At 35.5% G+C, this 27,755-nt stretch overlaps 1 protein-coding gene across 4 annotated transcripts in view; it reads left to right on the forward strand.

Moving 5' to 3' along the window:
• MAGI2 (membrane associated guanylate kinase, WW and PDZ domain containing 2) overlaps positions 1–27,755 on the forward strand; it is a 1,312,199-nt gene that overhangs the window by 252,463 nt on the left and 1,031,981 nt on the right. The window lies entirely within an intron of this gene.

The following is a 27,755-nucleotide window of genomic DNA, read 5'->3' on the forward strand; positions in this document are numbered from 1 at the left end:
TTTTCAAACCCCGTGGCCATCCTGTGGTCACCGACTGCCCTCCAATCCCCTCACCCTCCCCCCCACCCCCCACTCCCCCCGCCCATCTAGCAACCCTCAGTTTTTCCTCATTGTCTCCCAAACAGTTTCTGATAAGTTCATTCACTTATTCTTTTCTTTAGGAAGAATTCTTAAACGCACTTCCTGAACAACAGGAAGTCAAAGATGAGCTCACAGTACAGAAAACATACCTAGGAGCTTACAGTACAGAAAATGTGTTCACTGAAATAACAGGAATTGTTATGCATACAAAATATATATAATACAAAATATAGCTGATCTTTCTCATGCCTTAAGATAGGCATTTGTGTTAAAGAGATAATTATGGAACCTCAGGTAATGCTATTCTCAACAAAATGGTAAGCGCTACTATATCAGAGACCTTGTAATATTTGCCAAGATGAAGTGGTTAGCATATGAAAAGCATGAGCTAGTGTCTTGCATACAGTATGCACTCAGCTGTTTACTGTCATTATCACCATTTTGATATCCCTTGCATAGTGCCTAGTCCTTTGCCCAGGACATAGAAAATGCTCAGCAAAATACATGGTTTTAACTTGAATTTAAAATGATTGAAATAGTGATTATTTTCTTACAAAAGCATGCCCCCCCCCCAAAAAAAAAGGGAAACAACAATGAGCATCAAACAAAAAACAAGGAAAACAATTATGTGAACATAGAAACTGTTGTCGGGGTGGGGGACATGTGGGAAATAGCTGTACCTTCTACTCAATTTTTCTGTGACCAAAACTACTCTGAAAAATGAAGTGTACAAAATAGAGCATGTAATTTATGTTTTTAATCAAAAGATGTTTTCTACTATAATTTGTATGACTTTAAATGTGGCTAATACATATAATGATGAAAAATCAAAAAATGAAAAATTAGTAATTCTTAGTGTATGCATGCATATGGTGTGTGTGTGTGTGGTGTGTGTGTGTGTGTTTCATTTTGTCTTACCACAGTGTTTTAATTTGGGGTAATTATTTTTAAAAAAGCAAATGTAGAAGTACATAATATAGTACAAAAGAGATTACAGCAAAGACATATCTTAATTTTTCTTTAATTCAAATATCTTCTGTTTAGTCTATTACTCTATTAAGTTCACAGAACAAAAATACTGTGACTGAGAAAGCAGTATTTGCTAATTAAGGACTTTCCATTTTCATCGCTAGTTATCTACAGAGGGCAGCAGAGAGCTTCGGTTCAGACTAGCAGGTTGGGTAAGCGGGGTTTTAAGAGCTGCTTTCTGATTCAGCATCATCGGAACCACTGTGAAATGTGTCCAAATCAGAGTTCATTTTGCGAAGCTTACGTGGTTGTTTGCCATACGTGGAAGAGAGCACGGAGAAGCAGGGGTCAGAATCAACTACTTCACTGTGGTCATGGCAAGGCAGCAAATCATTCAGTGTGTCAGGTATCTCATTAACAGTGCTCCAAAGCCTGATACTAACATAGGTAGATCATATATATATATATATGTCACTAAAATATTGCAAAATACGTTGTAGTCAGATTCTCACAAATACCAATTATGGTGTTTTAGAAAATTATAAACTGATAATCATTAATGACTAATGGCCCAAGGCAAATTCTATGATGTTTTAAGGTAAGTTTGGTTTTGAGCGCTTTTCCATTAATGTATCTATACCTCTAATTCTACACTTTATTCATCAATTTTTGTGCTATAATGAAATTCAAAATATATCCAAGATGCCCCTAGCCCACCTGTATCCGGAGTAATAATTCTTTGTCCACTATTGGGTTCTGATTCTGAGATAGAGAGATAGAGTTTACCTTGTAGGATGTTATTAATATATGCCCTTTAGGTCAACACTTGTGGACTGAAAGGGAAGAAAGAAAAACTGCTCGGCGGGAAAGGTCAAACTGCAGGGCAGGCCAAACCCCGCAGGATGCTGTGGACCTAGAATGGTCCTTAAGCATCCTCCTAAATCTGGCTGAGAGTGTGAAGTCTTTATACACTCACCTGGGTCAGTCAGGGCACGTGGGCCACGCCCAGGAAGGGGCATGACCTTGGCCAAGGCAGCTCCTGCCATCCCTGCTAAGGCAGCAAGTCCTTTCTTAAAGGGATATTTTACTAGGTCATCACAATGTCTGCCACATTCAGATACAATAAAAAGTAATGAAAATGCTTTATCCTAACACAGGAGGGATGACTTTAAATTTACTTAAGCAAGCTATTATTTATTATGGCATTATATCATTAATTCAGGCTTTGTAAGAGGCTGTTATATTAGCGGGTCTGAGTTACCTCCTTCAAGTTGTGGTTCTTAACAAGTGAGACAGGTAATAAATTAAAATATTGAAGCAAATACTCTATCCAAGGTTTATATTAAGGGGAAAAAAAGAAAAAAAATACCAAAAAACAAAATAGAAAGTGACTAGAGGAACATTTAATTGTGCTTGAAAGAACAGAGTACAACACCTTCAGGCATTTCTCATTTAGAGAAAACCTTAGAGACCCAGCACTAAAGCAGCATGGAAAGGGGTGGAAATAATATGTACCTATCTAATATATGGACAAATAGAGAAACATAAAGAAGAAAATTAAAAATATACAGTCTCCAACCCCAGAAAAAATCACTAAAGGTAGTGTAACTTTCCTTTTAGTCATTTTTTCCTAATATAAAGTTTTGATTCAGATTTTCTCACATATAGAAAACTATTTTTTTCTATTCCATTAAAATGTGTTCAAATGAAACCATGCATCTACTGCAGGTTGCCCCACTTTTTGGCACATGCAACACATAATTAGCACCGATGCAAGCAATGGTAACCTGAATACCTGAACCATGATGCATATTTCAAACTTTTTGTTGGAAGAAACTTCATAAAATGGAGTCATCTGGTTGAAGATAAATAACAATTTAAGATTCTTGATATATTGCTAAACTGGAGTTAAAATAGTGTGTGTATCAAATTATGCTGCTTTAGATATTTTTATATTTTTTCAATAGTTTTTGTAAAATTTGATAAGGAAGAGAATATTTTCCTGTTGTTTAATTTTTTATTTATTTGTTTAAGTGAAAGTAAACATTTCTTAGTTATATGTTTCTTTTATATAAATTATGTACTTGCTAGAGAATCAGTGCTTTCTTAATTGATTTCTAAGTCTTCTTTTTACATTAAGGATATTTTCCTTTTGGGGATTTTTTTCCCATTTTTGTTGTTGTTACAATTATTTTTCCCAGTTTTTCTTTTCACTTATGATTACTTCCTGAACTACACATTTTTTGTGTCTACGAATTCAAACACACAGTACTTTTTATTTGTAATTTCTTCCTTAACTTTTATCCTTCTAAAGTTCTTTCTCAGAGATCGTATATACTGCATGTCTACCTACATTTATTGTAGTGATATTTTAAAAACTCTTTAATCCATATATATTCTGTATTGTTATGTTTTAGAAAATAAGGATATAAAGGGATATTTTCCCAAATAATTAACCAAAATGATATATTGGAGAGGCATTTAATATTTTTTATCATAAGCCACATTAAAAATTACATTTTACATCTCAATCTAGAACACACATCACACACACACACACACATACCCACACACACACACTTACACAGATACCTATAACTGAAATGAAAGTGTCAAAAATAAATTTTATCCATGATATTTGTGATGAATTCTGATCTATTCTATTCCATCCCATCCCATTCCAACTTACCCCATTTCATTTCATTCTGTTTCAACTTTAAAAGAAAACTTTCTGTGGTCCACAAAATTGATTTTTAAAATATAGTAATGGTTTTGACCCATTGTCTGTCAAACATGATTTACTGAATCCTTGTTTTGTGATCTGTGCCTTCTTTAATATTGAGTTCTTATATTCTAGGGTATGTTAAAGAAATATAAATTCTGTTCCATTACTGTTAATTTTTGTATAATATTATGGTGTTTTAATGATTTTAGCTTTATATGTCTTAATATTTTACAGAACAAGTCCCTTCCGTTTCACTCTAAATTGTCAGATTGATTTCAGCTGGTCTTTCACATTTGTTTTGTAGGTTAACCTAATCCATCTGTCAGGGTTCCAGTTTTGGCAGGTGTGCCCTGTGGGCTAATTCACACCTTAGTATATGCTCTTAGAGCTTTAGGCCTTGTCCAGGCACATTTCCTGGGAATCTACAACCAAGTACAATTTCTGCTTTTAAACCACCTAGCAACTAGAGACACACCAAACCTTTGACTCTTTGGAGTAGGGTGAGCCCTAAGCAGGTATGGCTGCTGTCCTAATAAAAAGGAAAGATTTGGTATAGACACATGAACACAGGGAGAATACCATGAGAATGCTGGAGTGAAGTTGCCACAAGCCCAGTAATTACCAGAAGCTAGAAAGTTCTAGAAGAGATCCTTCCCCAGTGCCTTCAGAGGGAACATGGCCCTGCTGACACTTTGACTTTAGACTTCTGACCTCCAGATGGTGAGACACTAAATTTCTGCTGTTCTAAGTGACCCGTTTTTTGGTACTATGTTATGAAAGCCCTAGCAAACTAATATACCCTCCAATGTACCCGATGAGTAGATTGATTTTACTCTTTAAAAACAAACTTATGATGGTTTATGATGTGAAGGAGAGCCCCATAAAATGAGTTTTAAGTAATAGCTTTGTAATCACAACAAATATAAATGCTAGGCTACTAAGAACACAGGCTAATGGAATGAGTATATTCTATATTATTCTCATTTTAGTTAGTATTCATTATCTTTCATGGAGCTTTATTTTAATTAAGGATCATATTGTTCAAAATATTCCTAGAAACCACTTATCCCAGTTAATCTTCTGATGGATCTGTATATTCTAAGTGGTAATATTTAAAAAGTCTCATTGATATTTTTTTGTACTCATGATTATTCTTCTCAGACAAGGGTTATTGAATTAATTGATCTATGAAATGGTTAACTATAATTGTATTCATGTATAACAATGAACATTAACACCCCCTCATTTATCCAGAAATTTAGGAATCAGCAGTAGATAATCAAATATTTTAGATAATGTAATCACTATAAAATATACTTTAATATACTTTTGATTATGAAATACATATTGGGGACTTATGTACCTTAAAGTCATCAATGAAAAGATAATTATTCTTGAATAGTTTTGAAGGTGGGTGAGGTGACCTGTCTGTTTAAGCTCTGCAGTTATCCAAATTCTGTGTAAAATATAGTTCTATCCTTAGTTATTACTTCCCCAAATTAAGGAAAATTGAATTTTGAATAAGCACTAATTGAAATGAGCATGTATAATTTAGAGAAAACAGGAGAGACAATTTATGAGTATTTATGGAGTGAGTCTTGGGAACTAAAAGTAAGAATTTAAAAATTAAAAAGAAAAAAAAAGGAATAATCACACTTCCTGCCAAGTTTTTATTGAATTTAACAGCTATAGGTCGTCCCTAAGTTTTGTTGTTGATATTGTTATTAGTGTGGCTGTGAGTTTTAACCTTTTTATAAAATTCAATTATAATCCAGTAAACTGCTGTATGACTCTTTGATATATATTTTTGAACTCATAGAACAACAACAACAAAAAAAAATAGGAAGTAACTCCCTCTAGGGGGACTTCCACACGGCATTCAGACACATTAGAAAGCTGGCTGGGCCAACCCTGGGTGCTCTGTGGATGGCAGTGAGTATGACAGAGAGTTCCTGCTCTGCTAGTGAGACTGTATTGATTCAAAAGTTAAATGATGTTTAAAATTCTTCATGTTAGTAAAAGCAATACTTAAAAATCAATATATTTGAATATGTAGATTTGCAATATTCCAAAATATTAATTCTATGGCTGGTAATTTTTGGAGACTACTTGCTTCTTGCCCTCCACGCTAAAATAAACTTTAGAGAGGCACAATAAGAACCATTTATTCAGATTCCTCATAACATTATAAAATGCACTTTCTAGATTTCTCTTTCTCAAGAAGTTAATAAGTACCAACCATAATTGTGTCAAATTGGTCTAACTTATAGAAAGAACTCTGAGGAATACTGACATTTAAGGACGAATAGAAGCAAAGGAGCTTGGAAAGGGGAGCTTGGAATGGAAGGGGAAAGCGAACTGAAAATGAATATCTTGTGATCTCACTGATGCCAAGGGTAGAAAACATTTCAAGAAGAAAGGAGGGGCCATTCTGCCATCCAGTGAAATATTGATTCAGAGAAGGGCCCAATAATGGATGCTAATACAAGGTGAAAGATTATTTTCATATGCCAAAATATCACCCCACTAGTTGATTACTAACTGCAAAGACGGAAAAAATATCTTTAGAAAGAAAAACCTGCCGGCTACCACCATCACCAAATCATCAAACTTAAAATCATAGTAGTAAAGGCCATCTCACATTGAGGTCCCCCTTCAGGGATGTAATATGAACAAATCAGTATCACCTATGAAGAAATCATCTCCCAAAAATGTGTAAACAGTATCACATTATGACTATAGCCCCACCCTCTAGGCTACAGCAAATATTGGAGATGGAGGAATAATGTATGAAAACACAATGAAACTATCAGCTAAACTAGAATGTGAGCAATTCTAAACAAACTTCACCTAGACTCTTCAAAAGGTTAATGTGATCATGGGCAAAAAATGAAATGACCATTCAAGATTTAAACAGTTTAGAGAACATAACAATCAAATGAAATGCATGATACCTAAGTATGAGCTTTTACAATGAGTAAAACCACTAAAAGACATATTAGGGACAATTGGGGAATATGAATATGTACTGGGTAGTAAATAATATTAGCAAATCATTGACAATTTTCTTAGTTGTAATAATGGTACTTGGTGTTATCAGAAAGTGCTATTATTTTTAGAATATGCAAACTGAAGTGTATAAGGTGTCTGCATGTCATGATATCTACAATTGACCTGCGCAATTGTTAAGCAAAATACCCACTCATACAGCAAATGGCAAAACGTTAAGGATTATTGAAGAATCTAAGCGGTGGGCATAAGTGTAATCATTGTACACTTTAAACTTTTCACTGTGTTTTAAAATGTTTCTTTAAAAAAAAATGTGTGTGCGGGGAGGGGGAGTGTTAAATGTTATTAAAAGATTCAGGCAAGATTAGGACAGATTTAGCAGTAAGGAGGTCATTTATTTCTTTTGCAAGGGCAGTTTTAGTCATTTTACAATAGATTGAGGAATAAATTGGAAGTGAGAAAAAAGAAATAGTAAGTTTAGACAACACGTGGAAGAAATTTAGCAATTAAGAAGTAGAAAAAACTGAAAATTGAAAGAAATGTAGGTTTGAAGGAGAGATAATTGCTTTTTGATTGGTATTTTTTGACTTGGAGTTTTTTGCTTATTTTTGTTTGTTTTAACATACCTTCGTTTTAGGGGTGAAAGAGGTGGCTGTTTCAGCACTGATAGGGAAGAATCAGTAGACAAGAAGAGATTGAACTGGAAAGAGGAAGATAGAGGGATGCTGTTTCAAGGGTCTTGGAATTAAATGGATGTGAGTAAGGAACCCAAACAATGGATGGCAGAAACAGGTTTTCTCTCACACTTGTGAAGCGTTAGCCCAGGGCCCTCACTTGCAGAATCCTTTCCAAGATCCTGCAACTCTTTTCTAATTTGCATCCCCCACCTCCCACAGAAGACCCCCTAAATTGTATAAACTTCAGACCCTACAAAATCTGAATCCACATCGATAGAACAGTATTAAGAACAAAAAGTGTAAACTTTTTTTTAATTAAAAAAAATTTTTTTTTTCAGTTAAATTGACATTCAATAGTAGTTTAGTTTCAGGGGTACAGCATAGTGGTTAGATATTTGTATAATTTATGCAGTGATTCCCCTATTAGTATCCACCAGGCACTTTATATAGTTATTACCATATTATTGACTATATTCCCTATGCCTTACTTTACTTCCCCTGTCTATCCCATAACTACCAATTTGTACTTCTTAATCTTTCACTTTGTTCACCCAGCTCTCCAACCCCGCTCCCCTCTGGCTAAACTTCTTGTATGTGTAAAATAGAGCTTCTCAAACTTCAGCAAGTCTGATAATCATCAGGAGAGCTTGTTAAAATGCAGACCTTCACTTTCCTGATGAGGAAGCTAAGGCTGAGAGATAAATGACTTCCCCAAATCACACAGAGGTGGGTGGCCAAGCTGGTCGTAGGTCTCACGTACTATGAGTTCAGTGGCCTTTCTTCCGCACCATGCATGCACTATTTATAGTATTTATAGTATGTTTTAATATCGGTATTATCAGGAAACTTCTACCCATCTTTATTTGAGCTATGAAAAATTATGGTCATGGCCATATTTGGCCAATGACCAATTGGCTGAGAAATGACCATATTTGGCCAATCAGTCTTACTGATTCCTTAAAGTGCAAATTTTATACTGAATACTGAATGTATTAGCATTGATTGCTACACAACAGATTGCCATAAATGTAGAGGCTTAAAACAACACACATTTATTATCTCACAGTTTCTATGGGTCAAGAGTCTAAGCACAGGTTAGCCGAGTTCTCTGCTCAGGGTCTCATCAGGCTGAAAGCCAGGTGTTGGCTGGGCTTTGGTTTGATCTGAGGCTTGGGATCTCCTCCAAGTTCACCAGTTGTTGATAAGAGTCTTGTTCCTTGTGGTTAGGAACAAGGTTCCTTGTGGCGCTGAGAGACAGAGGCATTTTCAGTTTGCTGGCTGTCGGTCAGGATGTGTTTCCAAATCCAAGAAGCTCAGCCCTTGTTCCATGCCAAGTGTCCCTCTCCACCTCAAGGCGGTTTTCTTCTTTGAGGCTAGAAGCACATCTCTTCAGCTGGCCAAGGCAGTGATATAAGATAACATCATCAAAAGAGTGAGTCTCCCCTTGGCTGAATGATGGAACCCAATCTGGGGAGTGACTTTTTCATCACATTTATAGTCCTGCCCACATTCAAGGGAAGGGGCTCATGCAGGTGTGTACACCAGGACTGGAAATGTCGGGGGCCATCTTAGGCCGCTGCCGATCCCTCACAAATGATCTGAAAAGTTAGCCATCAGCATTTTATACTTGGTGAGACCTCAGTATTTTCTAATAGTTATATTCTAAAAATCTTTGTGATTTAAATTTTAAAAAAATGTTTTTCTAGATGGTTGTTTTAAATCTATTTTAATAATCAAGTAAAAACATAGGACAAGTATTCCATTCTTGGTGAAACAATGACTTTGTTATCCATCTTTGATGTGACTCTAATTGCCTCTTTTGCTAATGTTGCTCCTCATTTTTAGAGAATTCTTAATAGCTTTCCTTTTGGAGATTATTATCCCCTGAATATGTATATTTCTCTAAATATTCAGCACTGTTTTACAAAAGGAAACTAGGATCCTGACTGACAGTTGAACAGGACATGAGTTTATAATTTAGTATTGTGTTACATTTTTTAAAACTGGGAATATAATAACAAAAGATTTAAACACTACAGGGAGTATGTGTCTGTGGCAGTTGTAGGCATTAATTATGTTGTCAACTAGAAGAGTGAAAATTCAGCCTCCTGAACTTGGGTCTTGGCAGGTTGTCCAAGTGTCTGATTATTTTTCTCTATTGTTATTAAAATTTATTTGTTTATAGTCCTACATATCTTGGTTCTTGTAAAATTTTTTCTCTGGATTACTTTGAATATGGAAATACAGATAGACTCAGACTCACTTTTGGATCCCAGAAATGCATGGCTTAGCATATTGACTAGAGGGGTTTCAAAAGCTGAGCAGAGTGAACTGGATGCTTAAAGAATGTCTAGGGCTTTGAACGCAGTGGGTAAACCTTCAAAAGTCAGAGGATCTCTATTAATACAGGTCACATACAAAGCTGGGGTTTTTGCCTTTTGGCACTTAAAGTATTAATCTATTTCAATACTCACTAGTAAATATGTCCATCAGTTAATCTAAAATGCGTGAGAATTTTTAAAAAGGAAATAAAAAAAATAACTAATCACTTATCTTAATGCGTTGTAAGATCTGTGAGATATTGTTTAGTGTGTGCATATTTATTGTGACTATGATTAAAAAGTAAGACCCTAGCTGAGTCCCTACACATTCTGATTTTTAGAAACAGAAGAGCCTGTTCGTGTGGGAAATTTAATAGTTTCTCTTTTCAAAATAGGGAAACTTAATACCAAACTTACATGGGTGATTGACTTACTAACATCATAGTCTGATTTTGAAAGATCTCAGGCAGGAGCAGAAGCAACACTCCATTTCTTATTCTAAATGGATTATACAACATCTGTGATTTTTTGATGAATTTAAGTAGGATGAAGACCCAATGAGCCTTGTTACTTGTCCCTGTTCTACCTCAGTTTAGAGATTAGCACACACATTGTCCCTCTGACTGGACCTCAGTCACATCAGCATTGCTCTTCTTCTGGTTCCTAGAAAGAGGCGTATACTGTGCCACACAATCTTTGCACATGCTGTCCCTTCTAGCTAGAGCAGACCTACACTTCTCTGGTCTCCCTTCCCATTTTTCTTATATCTTTAAATTTCCTTGTTACCTGGGTTTATGGAACCATAACATTCTGTTCATTGCAAGCCCTTCCCTCAATTTGTAATTATACATTTATCAGGTTTAATTGCTATCTGTCACAGCCCCACACCTCGTTCGAGTACTTCTAGGAGGTCAGGGACTTGATCTCATGTGCTTAGCATTTGATTTCCACGGTCCAGCACAGTGCTAAGTATACAAAGGTTACTGAATAAATACTATTGAATGGACACAGAAACATATTAATAAATGAATGGGTACATAAAAGAATGTATGGATTTGATTATTCCTTACTTCAGAGCATTGATCATCTCAATTAAAAGCTACATCTGCAAATTAGTAAAGCATAGTGCAGAGTCAGCAACCATTCTACCCATTAAAAGCAAGTCTGCGTCATAGACCCATCCTTGCCAACCAGCTGGCATTATACTATTATTTTGAAATCATGTGACATGCCTTGTGAAAATTTTAATAAGCCCAAAATTACAAAGACAGATGGTGACCTGAACACATTATGGAAAGTCAACACCGCTCCCATCCGTTCCACAGGTGAACCAAACATAAGGAAAAGAAGAATATAGCCTGAAGGGAATTGCACAGGCCATGAAACAAAATAGATTTGGACTAGCAGAGTAGTTTTCTTGCCAGAGATTAGCATGTAGAAGGCATTTAAAGGAGTAGAAGAGCAGCAGACCATTTCAGGCAGGCAGAAGTATATTTAGGAAAAAAACAGAAATGGCAGAAGAAATCAGAAGACAAAATGTAATGCTGGCCAGGAGTGAGTGAAGAAGCTGAATGTTCAGCAAGACTGGAGGTAGCCAGAGAATGGGTTAACGTCCATCTGCACTTGTCCTTCCTACTTGAGGTAATGTTGCTGCCAACTTATTCCATGTAGATGATGGTCTGGGATTTACATCTCTCCTCTGAAAGCACAAGAAAATGGAATTAAATAGAGCCATGAAAATACTTTTTTCTAAAAAAATTCAGGAATGGCGATGGTGTAATTTGGTCCAGCATTTGTCAGTAATTCTAGGAGGTGAGGCCCTGCCATGTTTTTGTATTTTTGCCAGCATTAGCAGAGAAACATTCTTCATAGACATTCAAAACAAGATTAAATGTAATCACATTTGTAATAAAGTAACATTTTTTCAACAGTTAAGAAAAGGAAGCTTGATATGTAAATGTCATCCAGGAAACTTGATATTTTAGGTTTTCTTTGCTCTTTTGTCAAATGCTGAAATCAAGATTATTTTTGAATCACTGAGATTCAACAATCATTTCATTGAAGACTTTTGAAATTACCTTTTAAGAGATACAAATAGAAATGTATCTAATTGAGATAAACTGAAACTAACTTTAACCTAGTAAAAGACATTCAAAGAAACATTTTCTACAAACCGACAGTTGTGAATGGATCTCTATAAGTCTATTGCTTTCTTAATTAAGAAAAACAAAACATAAAAGTTTCCAAAAAAGGAATAAGAATTAGAAGCTAGAATGCAAAAGGAAAAATACAGAGGGTGCCAAAAAAAAATGTATACATATTTTAAGAAAGGAAAAACCTATTAAAATTGTAATACTCAACATATACCAATAACAAAAGATACAAGTCACATTTGACTTCTGCATTTACAAGAGGTGCTCAAAGTGGTTACCATCAGCGTCCAGACCCTTTTGATTATGGTGAACTACTTAACTGCTTGAGCAACGTTGACCAAAGTGTCCACTTGTATCACTGCATATGCTGTTTCAATTTCTTCACACAGTACCATGAGTCTCAAATTTATCATGAATGCATGAAATTGTTAGGTGCGTTGCAGGTTCTGTTGCATACTCATTCCTCCATTGTTGTACTTCCACAACATTCTTGAATTTCAAATATCACTTCAAAATGGTCTTGCACTCCTCGAATGACAACTGTGCTTCAGCCATTTTCTTTGACTGTCCTGCCTGTTCATGCTGATGCTAGCATTCATTTGATTAATGCCATCTTTTCAGCACACATCATACTACACATTGCTACTATTATTAAATTCAGCTTCAAAAAATAATACATAGATAACATCTCTTAAAATGTGTATACATTATTTTGGCATCCCTGGTATATTTAAAAGTAATTGATGAAAGTTATTGACAAAATGATGGCATATAAGTAATTCTTTTAAATTTCTTCCTTTAATTGAACTTCTCTGTTTTTTAATTATTCTTTTTTGGCATAGAAAATGCCAGGATTTTCATTTTATAGACTAGATCACCAGTGAAAGGCAGCTTTTGAAGTAATAAAGCTTTATCCATTAATCTAATGCTTTGCATAAACACATCCTAATTGACCTCTGCTTTGCTCTTCTTCAGCCCTTCCTCCATTGAAGTCAAATGCCAATCTAATCCTGTTAAGTCTTTTGCTTACAACCCTACCAGGGCTTCCACTGTGCTTAGGACAAGCCTATCCAGACCTCACTCCTGGTTTTATGTTTCTTACTTCAATCTCCTCTTAGTCCCCCAGCCACATCCACCTTCTCTTACATCTCTCAGGGCCTTTATGCCTGACCTTGGGCTAGATGCATTTTCTCTCCTCTTCATCTAGTTAACTCTTATGTTTGCATCTCATATCTGAGCTCACTGCACAGAGGCCTCCCTGCTGTCCCTCTGACTCCGCCTGCTCATCCTGTTATGTGTTTTCATGACTCCAGGAGGTTTTTCTTCAGAGCACTTATCACAATTTGTAGTTGTTCAAAATTATTCTGTTATGGTCTGCACCCTAGTAGGTAAACTATGAACTCCATGAGGGCAGGCTGTAGGTCTGTTTCTCACCAGTGCTCCCCAGAGCCTGGTAGGCATTCAATGAACAGGTCCTGAGTGGATGACTAAATGAAGTTTCACGAAGGTATGAAACAATATATAACTTGTAAAACTAACAACGTTTAGGAGAACTAAGATTTTAATGATATCAAAATTATCGAAAGCATTTTCAATCAAAAGAATATGGATTGTGGCTATCATTGGTGACATGAAATGACACATATGAAGCAACATTAAATTTTTTTTTAAATAACCTTTGGAGTCAAGCATTCTTCAGAAAGTGAAACGTTATTAGGTATTCAGAGAAGAAAAAGTGTCACATATAAAAGAAATGCAATACCCCTGATATAATTTGGAAATGAATATCTGAACTATTGATTGATGAATCATAAGAGGGGATTATATACTACACTTATATGAAAGGGTTATGAAAATTGTGTTCATTTAAATTTTATGTTCACATCAAAAAAACCAAAGAGTGCAACAAAATGTGTTTGTTTTCTCATAGATGCAGAATTGGCAGAGCCTTGCAAGGCTAGACTTAGCAAAACACCTCAAAATCACTAGGGAGCTTTTAAAAAAAATACATACATGGAATCTCCTGGGGTTTCCAATTAAAGAAGACTGCCAGCCAATGAGAAACCTTACTACAAAGACTCCATTTTTGTTTTCTTTAGTAGTACATGTGGTACACATAGCTGCCATATTGTATTAATATTTAATAGCTCGTGTATGTTTGATTCTTGTTATCCTTTCTCAAATGAGCATGGGATGAAATGGATTTGAATTTAGGTGGGTGTTGTTCAATGTGAATCAGGACAAAGCTGGGCACAGTTTTGGAAGAAAAGCCTGGAATGTTCCAGAACCAAAGTAGAGATAATGCTTCTCAGTGTTGCAAGCTGAAGTATCCTCCTAGCTAAAATGGTCAGGAAAATATATGTATATCAGTGTAGAAGAATCTACTTTTGATTTAATTTTGTTTTGGAAGAGACTGTATAAGCAGTTGACTATAGATGCAACTCCAAGGTAAGAACTAGCCAGCCAACAGTTTATAGTACAAATTATTGATCACTTGTTGTTCCATCTAAACACTCATGTCTCATCATCATTGTTTATGGAGATGAAAGTTCTCTCTGCAGTAAGCTCTAATGCCCGCTTATGCATATTGAACATGGATGATTTGGGTGGTCAAAGTTAGGTATGTCCCAAACCTGAACATAAACACCCAGAGAACTTTATAAACCTAACAGGGTCTGGGATCTCCTAGAGATCCAGATTCAGCATGTCAGGGGTGAGGTCTGGAAATTTATGTACTTTGAAAGCACCTCCCACTCCACTGGATTTCTGATACCACTCAGGTTTGGGAATCACCAAACTACATTCCGCAGCTCAGAAAGAACTCAATTTTGTGCTGGCAATGAATTTTAGGGAAATAGTATATATCTGCATAACCTGAATCTCAAAAGCAAGAGTACCTTTATTTTTATTTTTTTTAACAAAACTAAACAGAAATTTGTTCTTTTGGAAATCACTTATTCAGACATTGATTTAGTTTTAATTTATAAATCCTTTCTACCAAAATGCACAAGGTATTTGACAAACATTAACCACAGGAGAAGTATGTATCTTGACAAAAACACTGCCTGCTAGATAAAATGTTTTTAGTAAATGAAAACGTGTAGTTCTACGTTTCACATTGTATTTCAAATAAGATTTCTTGCCCTAGTGACATATGAATCTGTTTGTTGCTTTGTTGGTTGTGGGTATTTTATATGCACTTAGATATTCTTATACATACCAGCAGTTAAACAATCATCTTTACCTTTAAATATGGAACCACACATTATTTCCATTACTTAGGTAGGTGGGAGGGAGTTGAAGTTCTATTTTACCATGTTTCCCCAAGACATCTTAATTTATCTCTTTGTGATTGTCTGTAACTCTCCTGTGGTGGCTTCCTTGAATTTCAAAGTTAGGGAGGATTTTTATCTGGGTTCCTTCACAGTCTACTGCAACACTATAACTTTTCTGGCAAAGTATCTTAAAAGGAATTTGTTCTTTTCTACCTCTAAGTTCCCTTCCACTTCCAACATTTTTTCTGTACAAATCCACAGAGAAGCCACACCTAGACTTGCCTTTCCACAAGCACTTTGTTCTCATCTCACTTTTGTTTGTATTTTCTCCCTATCAAATTTACCTACTCTATGTGACATTCTCCTGAAGTCCAGAAATCGGTGTAGGCTCCTTTTAGAATAATTTCAGAAAATAACTTTATGTAAAGACGAATAGTTAAAAATTGTTCAACTTCCAGGGTGGGTATTTCTATGGTACATCTTCAGCCACACTATAATTAATGATAGAAATTCAGGCATTTAATTCTTCCTCTGTGCTCTCAGGGTCTCAGAATAGTTGATATGAATTTGGATAAAATAAAGAATAGGCATAGTTCATGATAAAATGTGGCAGAAAATAAATCACTAGTATACTTATCTTGCAAGTGCTTAATTTAGCTAGATACAGCCCCGTGATTAAATATGCCATGTGTTGTATTATTCTCCTGTACTTTTGATATAAATTAGGCATTAAATTTTTGTAAAGCACACTTTTTTATTCCACAACAACAACAAAAATATTGATCAGCTCAAGGAAACGAGGAAAAAGTTACATGGAATACCAAAAATGCATAGTATCAAAAAATAGTGGTATTTCTTGAATGATCAATTCTTGCAAATATGAAAGGAAGTATATAGTCTTTGTATATACTTTGTATATAGTCTTCCATCTTTGTCTGCTCAAAACAATTATAACTTATAATTTCAGTATTAGAAATAGCCCTGGGGATGCTACTATGTTTTTATAAATCTGCCTGTTCGTTTTAGAGGAAAAAAAGAAAAGCTCCAAACCCAGTTTGACTAAAATTCCATAAATGCGAACCCTGGAGTTTAATTGGCTTTCTTTCAATTCTCTTAAGTAATGCACTTATTTTAAAGTATTTTATTAGTCAGCTTTTAAAAGAAGTATGCACCATTAATACAAAATCTGAACGTTTCCATCCAACTACCTAACAGAATTTAGTTGCCGTTGATTCTGTATTCTTCTCATACAGAACAGAAGGCTCCATAGTCCCACAAATTTATTTCAAGCTTGACATCTTGAAATGCTTAAATTTATGGGAAAATAATAGAAAAGTGAATTATGGCTTTCTGATATGAAAGATCATGCAAACATTCTTGGAAGTGATATTATTAAACATTTATCCCACAATCGACATTCTGAGAGAATATTAAAATGAAGAAAAATACTAGTTTTAGAACATGTTATTTGTATGATTAAACATATTGATAAAGTTCTCTTTTATAGAGAGACAAATGAGTCATTCATCAAGTATAAATCTCTGCCAAGTGTTTCTGAATTTCAGGTTTATTTTAGAAAAAAAATGTCTAGGAAAAAAATTAATTCATCATCATCAGAAGAGAATCTGCAATACATTTGTGGAGGATGAGAGATATATCAGTTAAAGATTGAACCCTAACAAAGGCAAGGACTCAGGATAAGAGGCAGGGAGCCAAAAATGTCCAGATCCTAAGACGCAGCTTCCAAAATAAGAAAGTTCTAAACACATGAGCCCCTGGAAAGAGCAAGATACCAACAAGAACATACCAGCAAGTGGTAAGAAGCACAGGAAAGGGAAGTGTTGGTTGTCGGAAGAATTCAAGCTTCATCTTCCTCCAAGTTTGCCTAAGGCTAGTTCTGCTCTTTGTCTTCCAAATAACAAGTGAGTCAAATTTTGTGTATCTTGATTTAAAGCTCACACAATGAGCCTTTTCTCAATAAATTAAGCAAGCTCAAAAGAACAGTATTTGGGATTGTATGGTGTGAACAGAGGTTTAGTGTAGCTGTTCGTTTTTTCACAATGAAAAAGGCACATCTCCTATCTCTCTCTTCAGTGACTGCTACTAACAAAATTAGAGATATCATAAAGGAGGGGACAGTGACTGAGTTTATTAGCCTTTGAAAGTTCATCTTTCACCCATGCCCAAAACCCAAATTGCTGAGTCAGAGAGAAACACCGTCTGTGCAGCATGGCTCTGCCGGAGTGTTGTTTGGAACGCATGACATTCTGTTAGTGCCCTGTGACCAAATTCCTTCATCGTGAATTGAATTTTCCTACTTCACTAGCATCAGCCTTGCCTAGAGAAAACAAATGTGTCAGACATAATGTACTTCTGCTTCCCTAAAAATACATGCAGAAATTAAAATCCCTGGAGATTTCAGTTCTGGAGTGGCCAAGATTCAGGAGCCAGATGCTCTGTGGGATCTTTGAAATAGACAAAGTGAGCGCTAGCATTAGTCTTCTGAGGACAGATAGTGCAGCCAGTGCATGTTTTATTGGTGTTTTTTTTTCAACCTGTATTTCACAGCAGGACTAGATTAGGTCTTCCTGTGTGCTCTTCCTAATTCATTTGCTCTTTTGGCAGATGTTTGCCTAAAATACATTTTGTTTAGTTGTAGGTGGTTTCTTTTTCAACAGCTCAAGGATGATATTATAATATTCCCCTGTTGAGACCAAATCAACGGACTATTATTTAAGGAACTCGGGTGCTCTGTAGAACATCATGCATTTCCTGGTATTCTCTGGGAACCCAGAGTAATGAATGGGCTGTGGAGTATGTGGAAGGGTTTATTTGTTTGTTTCCTTATTTGTTTTAAATATATCTGTTTAATAGACAGGTGAAGTAGAAGACACGAGCAAATATTTTTTTATGTACACTCCCAACAGAAAATAAAGTATGAAGAATAATTCTTCTCTGACCAAGCTATGTTAAGAATTAGCATATTTATTTTCTAGGAAATAGTAGATCCTTTCTGGTAGCCAAACTATGTTAAATAACAACTTCCTGATCTCAAAGCCAGGCCAGCTCCATTTCTGTGAAGAACCACATCAAGTCCTAGAATAACATTTCCAAACCTAGCAGTAAAGACTGAAATTTCATTTCCATAGAAACCCAAAATGAAACAATAACTTTCATGTGAGTGCAGAGCCACGTTTAGAGCAGCAGCACCTTCCTGACTGAGATAAACTGTCACACTGAGTATTCACAGAACAAATACGATGGATAAATGGAGGGGTCAGGGTGGGGTGTGTTAACAGTGAAACATACTATAGAATTGTCAAAAGGCAAAATGTGACATGTTGACTTTTGTATTTGTAATACTAATCGTTTAACCTTTAGGGGTGTTGTTTGAATTTCTAATCATCAGTTTCTTCATCTTTAAAATGGGAGGAATAATGCCTTCTCCCTGCTTCTTAGTAATTAACATTCACACTGAGCATTTACTATGTGACAGGCATCAGGTGCCTTATATGGATTTCTCAATTCTCACTATTACACTTATTTGTAGATAATAGGTAACAGTTATATGGTGCTTTTTATGTGCCTCACTGTTCTGAGCCCTTTGCATACACTTATGAATGTATTTTCCTTAAAACAACCATGAGGTAGAAACAGCCATTGCCCTACTTTACAAATGAGGAAAATGAAGCAAAATGCAAATAGGATAATACATGTTTGGTAAACTGCAAAGTATTGAACACAAGTACATACACAATTTGATCATCTTCATTAACCAATAAGTGGTTAATTTACCACTTTCTGTATATGTAACTATGCAATTCCTTTCTTCCTTCTCCAATTTGGAGGGTAGATTTTTAACTGAGATGGTATTTGTTATATGACCTAATAGTTTTTAGAACATATATAGTTTATTTTATCTTTTAATGTTACACTGTATGCATGATAGTAATATTGAAATTTGAGGGCATACTTATCAGATAATGATAAGTCGTAATTATATCCTAACTATTGTTTAAAAGCTCTTGTAAATTCCCAGAATTAATTCTAATCTGTGCTGAAAACTAGAAGCTCACATTTGCTCTATATCTAACAGAATACTTAATTATTAGTGGTTCACTGGTTTCTGCTTTTAGCCTTTGGTCCTGAAGTGTCATGGGATTTGAAGTTCAACATTAATCATCTGTACTGCCATTGTGATGTTGTGATCAGAGTTTTTATATTGTACTCGTTATTACTTGAGTCATATTACCAAAGGAACAGGAGTGTGGCCATCTAAAGTTGGGCATAACAGGTGTGCATTCAGAGTTATGGAAATGTGTAACTGAATCAAAGCAATTTTTTGGATATGTTTTTATCTTAGCAAATGTTGCAACAAGTATGTATTTTGTACATTAATACCTTCACATCACTTAATAATGGAAAAAGGAATTGTCAAGTTATCCCTAGCTGTATTCCCAGAGACTGATATAAGGCACACATAACTATTCACGTTGGGGGCTATGACATCATCTGTCTGCTTTATGCATCTAACTTACGACTTTGCACAAATCAAAACCAAAATTGCTACCAGCACTGTGTAAAATTGTGTTGGTTGCTTTTATGGAGAGAGTGAGAACTATATGTACTGATTACACCCAATTTACCGTGAATATTTGTCTAGATTATAGTAAAGGAAGGAAATTTGAAAACAATTTGTTTTAGCAATCTTTTCTTTTCACTCCTTGCTCAGTTATCAGAACAAAACTGCAAAAGGCTTTTCTATGAAAGGAGTGAGACATGGTGTTGCCTGAGATGTCATGTGAAGCATGGCATATGGAAATGAAGCTGATAGTAGTGTCAGAAAGATGACGTGTGTCACTTGTCAAAGTGCAAGATGGACAGGCACCATGGCTGACACGCTGCCTATTTATTGCATGGAAGACTTCCCAGCTTTTGTGCTGGTGGATCCAGGACCATGGTTGAGTATAATCAAGACATATGAAACATGGGGACAACCTCGATGATGCCAGATAGGAAGTAAAACTGAGAATCTAGAGCTGACAGGATTAACGGTAGACAGGCTTTTTCATGTCTTTGGACTTGTTCTAATTTTATGTTCTGGTACATGTCCATACATCTTATAGGACTAAACTTACATGTTAACCTCATTGTGATATTGTTCTTACTGTATTACAACACACACACACACACACACACACACACACACATTCACACACAGGCACACTCACAACACGTATTCTCTCTTTTGTAGGTCTTCAGCACACCCACCTTTGGGTGCTCTCCCTAGATTGGTATTTCATGACCAAGGCATGCAGCCTCAGCAATGTAGATTCAGTTTAGAAGCATCCTTCCTATAAAAGAAAACCTATGGAGATAAAATCTGTCTCTTAATCAGCTTTAATACCAGAAATTTATGTTTAATGTGAACCAAACCCACATGTTAGTGGAGAAAATAAATGTTTTGATAATACATACTTTATTATGGGAGATTGTAACAGACCGCAGTGTACATTATCTGGAACAAAGAAATTATTTGATTAATGTTACACCTGATGAAGATAATGCTAGACAGGGAAATAAAAGAGCTGAAATAAGGATCCAAGTTTTTAAGGAACTCTGTCATAGGCAGAAAGTGGGATCATGAGAAAGAGTACCTTGCCTGGAGGAAAGGTGTAATTATAGGGATTTAGGGTTTGTGGTGTTGGTGAAGTAACCTAATAAAAATGATTTATAGGCAGATGAAAGAATCAAAAAGTTTGGCCATTCATTTCTATTACTTGCTTTTTATTGGTTCTATTCAGAAACATTCAGAAACTGACTAAGGCACTGGGAACTTGGTTAGTACTGATGCTATAATGAAACCTAAAGATTTCATATACTTAATAATATTGCCATTATCAAAAATTAAAATAGAACTAATTTACATTTTTAAAATATCTTAAATTAATTTCATAATTTTTTCATTATGATTAAACACCATGTCATTCTTTTTTGCTCTTTAGGCACTAGGGTGGTAGGAGAACAATGATATACCAAATAGATCAAATCTATATTAAGAGTAACTGGAATATACATCCAAGAATTTTAAAATAACATTCTATAATATTGGTTATGATTCATAATCTGAAGTTCAGATTGGAGACGTTGAGAGAAATCTTCAGAAGTTGAGCTTTTAATGATGAAATCATTAATCATGAGGTCAGAATTATCCTTTTCACTGCTCTTTTCTTATTTTAAGACTTTAAGTGACTTCTTATATTCTAGGTCTGTTTTTTTAAAGCACTACACACACCATGTGTATATAAACAGGATACAATAATAATTATCATGGTCTCAGAGGACAGAAACAATATTTCAAGTCCTATTAATAGAGCAGAGATAAATTAATATTCTTTTGAGTAATTTATGGACTTCCTTGATTATATTTCCCTGTTTGGAGAATTAAAAAATAGATGTGCAGAAATTAAATGACTTGCAAAAATTATCTAGTCAATGACAAAACTAGCAAGCAACCCCTAACATTTAGAGTCCTATATTCTGCCTAACAATCTCCTGGACCACACCATTTCTCTACAATGGCACTTTTTTTTTTTTTTTTTAATTTTTGAATTCCGTTAAGCCAGCAAAGGTGATTGGCTTTCGTTGACAGAAGTCAAACCTTTGGACGAATCAAATGCTTTATCAAAGACTTGGGCAAATTCTTCTTTGAAAATAGCCTCTAGGGCTATAGGTGTTGTGGAATATATTCCAAGAGAGTTAAAGCTAATTAGTGTGTTAGCCTTTAAAATCAGCTTGCCTCCAACCAGCAGAGTTATAAGAGGGACATTTAAACAAGCCAAGCCCTGTTTAAAGTTCATACGCATTACTAAAATTTAAAGCTTACTCTCATCTTCACTTCGATTAACTTTCTGAAAGTATTCTAAATAAGGGCCATGCTCACTAGGACTGCATGCTCCACGTAATAATTGAGATTAAACACTAAGTTACACATTAGGATTTTTTGGTTCCTTGCTTTAAATGTTATTATGGTGGAAATAGGCATTACATCCAGGTAATGATGTGACTGTTGCTTATTGATCTAGAATGATAATAAAGAACTACACATGTATCTTCATCTACTCACCAGATTTCCTCCTTATCTTCTCCTAGCCCCCGTTAGCTATAGTTAACACTCCTGAGGCCAAACATAATCATCCCACCTGTTTCACAGTCCCTGGAACATAGCAGGGGGTCAGTAAGGGCAGTTACTAGGAAAGTCATATAATTGAGTGGAATCATTGAAAGTGGGTCTGCGTCCTAGCTCCTTTGTGTGTCAGTGCACATTCTGTATCCAAGTTTAACCTCGCCGGGTCACAGTTTTCTAATCTGTAAAACAGAGAAAATGATGTCTCTTTTGTAGAATTTTTAGGAGAAAATTTACAAATCCTTTTCTTAGTGCATAATAAGTGGTAAATGGTAGTAATTGAAATCCCAATGATTAGAATAACTCGTTTAGAGAACGAGAAGCAATAGGAACTTAGGTTAGGAATGTGTATCAGTTTTCTAAGGCTGCTATGATAAAATTCCAAAGACTGAGTGGCTTAAACAACAGAAATTTACTTTCTCACAGTTCTGGAGGTTGGAAGTCTAAGATTAGGGTGTTGGCAGGGATGGTTTCTTCTGAGGCCTCTCTCCTTGGCTTGCAGGTGTCAGAATTCTGGTTGTCTTCTCACATGGCCTTTTCTCTGTGCATGTATAATCCTGGTGTGTCTTCCTCTTCTTATAAGGCTACTAATCATAGTGGATTCTGGCTCTATCTTTATTATCTAATTTACCTTAATTACCTCTTTAAATGTCCTATCTCCAAATATAGTTACATTGGGGGGGGGTGGTTAGGGTTTTGATATATGACATTGTGGGGGGGGTGTGGGGGGGAATTCAGTCCATGACAGGCTGTCACTGTTAAAATACCTTTGTTACTTGTTAAGTGGAATAGAGGGCTTTGAGAGACGTATACTCTGCTTTCCTATGATACTTTTACACTCATACCTCAGGAATTTTGTGAAAATAAATTATCTCAACTTTGCCTTGTAATGGACTTATGGATTAGAACATTAGATGGTTCAGTTCTATTGGATGGAAAGGAAATTCAGTCCTAAAACAGATGTTTTTATGTTGAGTATGAGTCAACTGTGTAGGTTGTTTAAAAGGCAGAGTCTTGGGTCCCATCCAGAGAATCTAATTTATTGAGTCTGTATGAGTTTCCTATTGCTATCATAAAAAATTACCACAAAGTTAGTGCCTTAAAATGACACCAATTTATGATCCTGCAGTTCTGAAGGTCACAACTGTGCAATGAATCATATGGGCTGAAATCAAGATGTCAGCTGTGTTGTATTCCTTCTGGAGACTCCAAGGAAGAACCCATTTCCTTGCCTTTTCCAGAATCTACAAGACACCTACTTTCCTTGGATCTTGGTCCTTTCTTCCATCTTGAAAAACCTCTGTTTCATTCATATGTCTCCTGGCGTCTCTCTCTCGTAAGGACCCTGTGATTACATTGGGTTTACTCAGATAATCAAGGACAATCTTCCCGTCTCAGCATCCTTAATTTAATCATAACTGAATGTCCCTTCTGTCATGTAAAGTAACATATTCACAGTTCCCGGGATTAGGACACGGACATATCTGTGGGTCATTCTGTCTCCACGGGGTGTAAGAAGATGTGTTTTTTGTAAGTACCCTCACTGATTTTTGCTACTGTTGTGCACTCAGAAGGGCAGCAGGAGGCGTCACAAAGTCATCAGGTCTGCTGAGGAGAAGGATCTGCGGCCTTCTCCTTCTCCATCTCTTCCCTGTTCAGTTTATTACTCCTGCCTCCTGCACATGTAAGTGTAAAGGCACAAAGACTAAACTTTTCCTTTTACTCAATTACTTTCATCATAAAACTCAGTGAAAAAAAGAGAAGCGAGTAGCATCATATAACAGGATGTGACTAGTGCTCCTAGAATTATTTCCTCAAACTACTTGCAAAAATCCAAACAGGAAGAGCTCAATCTATTTACGGAGCTCCCAGAAGAGGTAATGTTTGTCATCAGTAGGTTGGAACAGGTGGCAGGATTTACTTAAAAGACATTCCTCCCTGGTCTAAAAGAACACATTGATTGAAGACTGAGACGTGGCAGATGTGGGGTTATTTCAGCGAATAATGTGAGGTGCAATTTAGGCTAAACATACAGGAGAGGAAAAGCTGGTCCTTCAACCTTTCCTGTGAGTTACTGGCTTCCTTAATGCCTTAGCTCCTCTTCACAACCAGTGAAATGCTGGCAAATGAGGCTCACGGAAATAAGGTAGCTTTTCTAACAGCTCTTAGTTTGTCAGGGAGAGTGTCTGCATTAGAACCAGGTTACTTGACCTCAGGTACTTGGCCACCTGACTGCAGTTTTTACCTTACAAGTTGAAGGGAAATAGGAAAGAAGATAAGTATGAGACATTTGGGGATGTGCTGCTGTCTTCATATTCCTCTGGTAAATTTAAATGGTGAGAATAAGACCACGTACAAAGCCTTAGTAGAGAGTAGTCTTCAGATGGAGGAAGGGAAGGAAAAGAATGAGGGCAGCGAGGCAGCAACAGGTAGAGAACGCAGAGGAGGGCTCTGGGGTTTAATTCACTATATTCTCTAAAAACAGAAAAACCTTCCTCCATCCCATAAACACACTACTCTTTGACTTGTGTGTGTTATAAATATTTAATTGGAGTGTTATGTATGAGGTTGTGTTGCTTCTGTAAATACAGTGGCTAACTGTCTGTGAGAGCCTCTTCTTTGGATCAGGCTACAAGAAGCAAAGAAAAAGTATTTACATATTTCCATTTGCAACACAGTTTCTACAATTTTACAAATTATCAGACAATTGATTTTTGTTTCAAAATGATATTGGGATATATCGTCAAAGCCTAGACCCATTTCCCTGACATTGTTTTCTTTCTATATTGTTTTTACTACCTCATTCAATTCTACCTAGAAAGCTGGCAACCCTTCTTGGTCCTGTTCCCTTCAGCCACTTTATACATAAATCACATCCATAGTCACAATTGCCTAATGCCACGGTGATGTGGAGGTCAGATCCTTTTCAGACAGACCTTTTGTTCAAATATAAGACTCCTCAAAGTTACATGCTAAGAAATTATGCCCCGCTTTGTGATCCATCCTACTTTTCCCCACTCCTAAATTATCCATTCCAAAAATATTTATGTCGTGTGTTTTAGTTCCCCATTAAGAAGTCCTGGCTAATACAACCCTCTATTTATTACACAAATAGGCATTATGTTGTTTTCTGAGAACTAGCTAGTGCCAAATCCTCCTATTGAAAATGTCTATTATTTTATGCTGTTAGCAACATTTTGTTAACAAATATTTCTTCATACTTGGCACCTAATTATACTCAGCTTCAGCTATCTTAATACTTTCTACTTGTTTGCTTGATTTAAATATTAATATTGATGATTGCAAAACACTTTGAAGACAATGGAAACAGAACATGTCGGTTATTTTCAATTTTGTTGCCATAATTGGATTTTGCCATAATTGTAAGGCAAAGAAAATGTTTTTCCTACTTAACATATACAACATAGAGAAAGTAGATGAGAGATTGTTTGAAAGTTTCATACACAATTGCCAGTTGATGCACTTTGAGGTTTTCAGCTGAGACAACTTTGACCAACTTCCTAAAGGCCATCTAAGTTAAAATCGGAGGCATGAGCAAACAAAATTCACTGTTTTTTAGTTCCTAGATGGAGTTAAAGAATGTAGCAAATTTACGAGCAAAAACTGTTCTACTGTGAAAGTACAAAATTGATTTATTATTCCTAAAGAGGATTTAATGAGCAATCTGTGGACCAATCTTAAAGACCTGTAAGAGGTTGTGTTTTGTTTTGTTTTTAATAATTTTCTCTTTTTATTTTGATTATTCTATCAACTAGTAACAGAGCATTGAACTATAATTTCAGGTTGCCTTCTGTATTTTTATATGCATGACAAAATAAATGCCTGCAGGATCTCAAAAAATAAGTACTTCATTATTAACACATTTGCTTTAGTATATCTGGCTTGCCAGTTAGGTTTGGATTTCCCAATATAAAAATATCAAAAATAATCACTTATTTTCCTCATATAAGTTATTTTGATCAGTTATAGAAACACATTTTTTTACAGTGAGAATTTGCACTTGAAAGACATCTTAATAGACTAAGATTTAATTTTTATTTAACCAAGTTAGACTTTAACATAATGAATATCCTATAGTAAAGAAGAACCATGTACTGTTTTGTCTAGGGCTAATGTGAAAAACAAGGAAGATATAATCACACATAAATTATACAATAGATGCAATGGAAGAGCAGATGAAGTTATGAGACTCTATAAAAACAGAAGTTTTCAAGTTACTAAGAAAATGCTGGTGGACGATTTAGTTGACACAGTGCTCCCAGTGGTAAAGGCATGGGGCGTACAGACGAATCTGTCCGTAGCACTTTGTTAGATGTTCACTTTTGGGCAGATATGCTGCCTGAATCCTATCTGAGTATGTGCCATTTTGAAAGAGGCTTAGCACTAATTATAGTAGTAATTCTGTGACAGCAAAATATTTTTACATGCTTTTTATCATTGTAATTGGTATATTTTTGGGATGCAATAAATTTTGGTGAATTACTAATTAAAATGGGTTCATTGTAAAAAAAAATATTGACACTGATAAAGATGATGATTTATAAGACATATCAGTATAGAATATACTGGGGGTGCCAAAAAAAATGTGTACAAATGGACACTTTGGTCAATGTTGCTCAAGCAGTAGTTTGCCATAATCAGCAGTGTCTGGACGCTGATGACAACCACTTTGAGCACCTCTTAATTGCAGAAGTCAAACGTGACTTGTATTCATCTTTTGTTACCGGTGTATGTTGAGTATTACAGTTTTAATATGTATACATTTTTTGGCTCCCTCTGTATAAATACATTTTTTCTATTTTAAAAGCCAGTGAAAGTGATCTAAGTTCTGCAAGATATTGCTATTTATCACATTAAACTAATATTCTTAACTTGAATTTTATTAGCTTTTAAAGTTTTATTTGAATTTAATTTGTATCTTTTGGGGGGTTTAGTCATAAAAGTTGTATAAAGCTAGAAGAAAAAGAAATTCTTGTCTGGTTCTACATTTGTTTATTTAAGTAACGTTATATTAAATATAACAAGGAGCACTAGAGACTTGGGAGCATTTTCCTCCTTGAAAGGGTCTATTACTGAGGTTGGCAAAACTCTGATGTAGTCATTTTAATAGAAAGGAACAGAATGTTAACTAGATTTTCATCAAAGTTAAATAGCCAATTTAAATTCAAGAGTTTAAAATTCAATAATTCCTCCATATATGTCATCAGGAAATGCAAATTAAAACAACAATGCGGTATCATCGCATGCCTATTAGAATGCCCATAATTTGGAACACTGACAACACCAAATGCTGGGAGGATGTGGAGCAATAGGAACTCCTATACATCACTGGTGGGAA

This window comes from Rhinolophus ferrumequinum, chromosome 20, assembly GCF_004115265.2.
Source record: "Rhinolophus ferrumequinum isolate MPI-CBG mRhiFer1 chromosome 20, mRhiFer1_v1.p, whole genome shotgun sequence".
In the NCBI taxonomy this organism is placed as follows: domain Eukaryota; kingdom Metazoa; phylum Chordata; class Mammalia; order Chiroptera; family Rhinolophidae; genus Rhinolophus; species Rhinolophus ferrumequinum.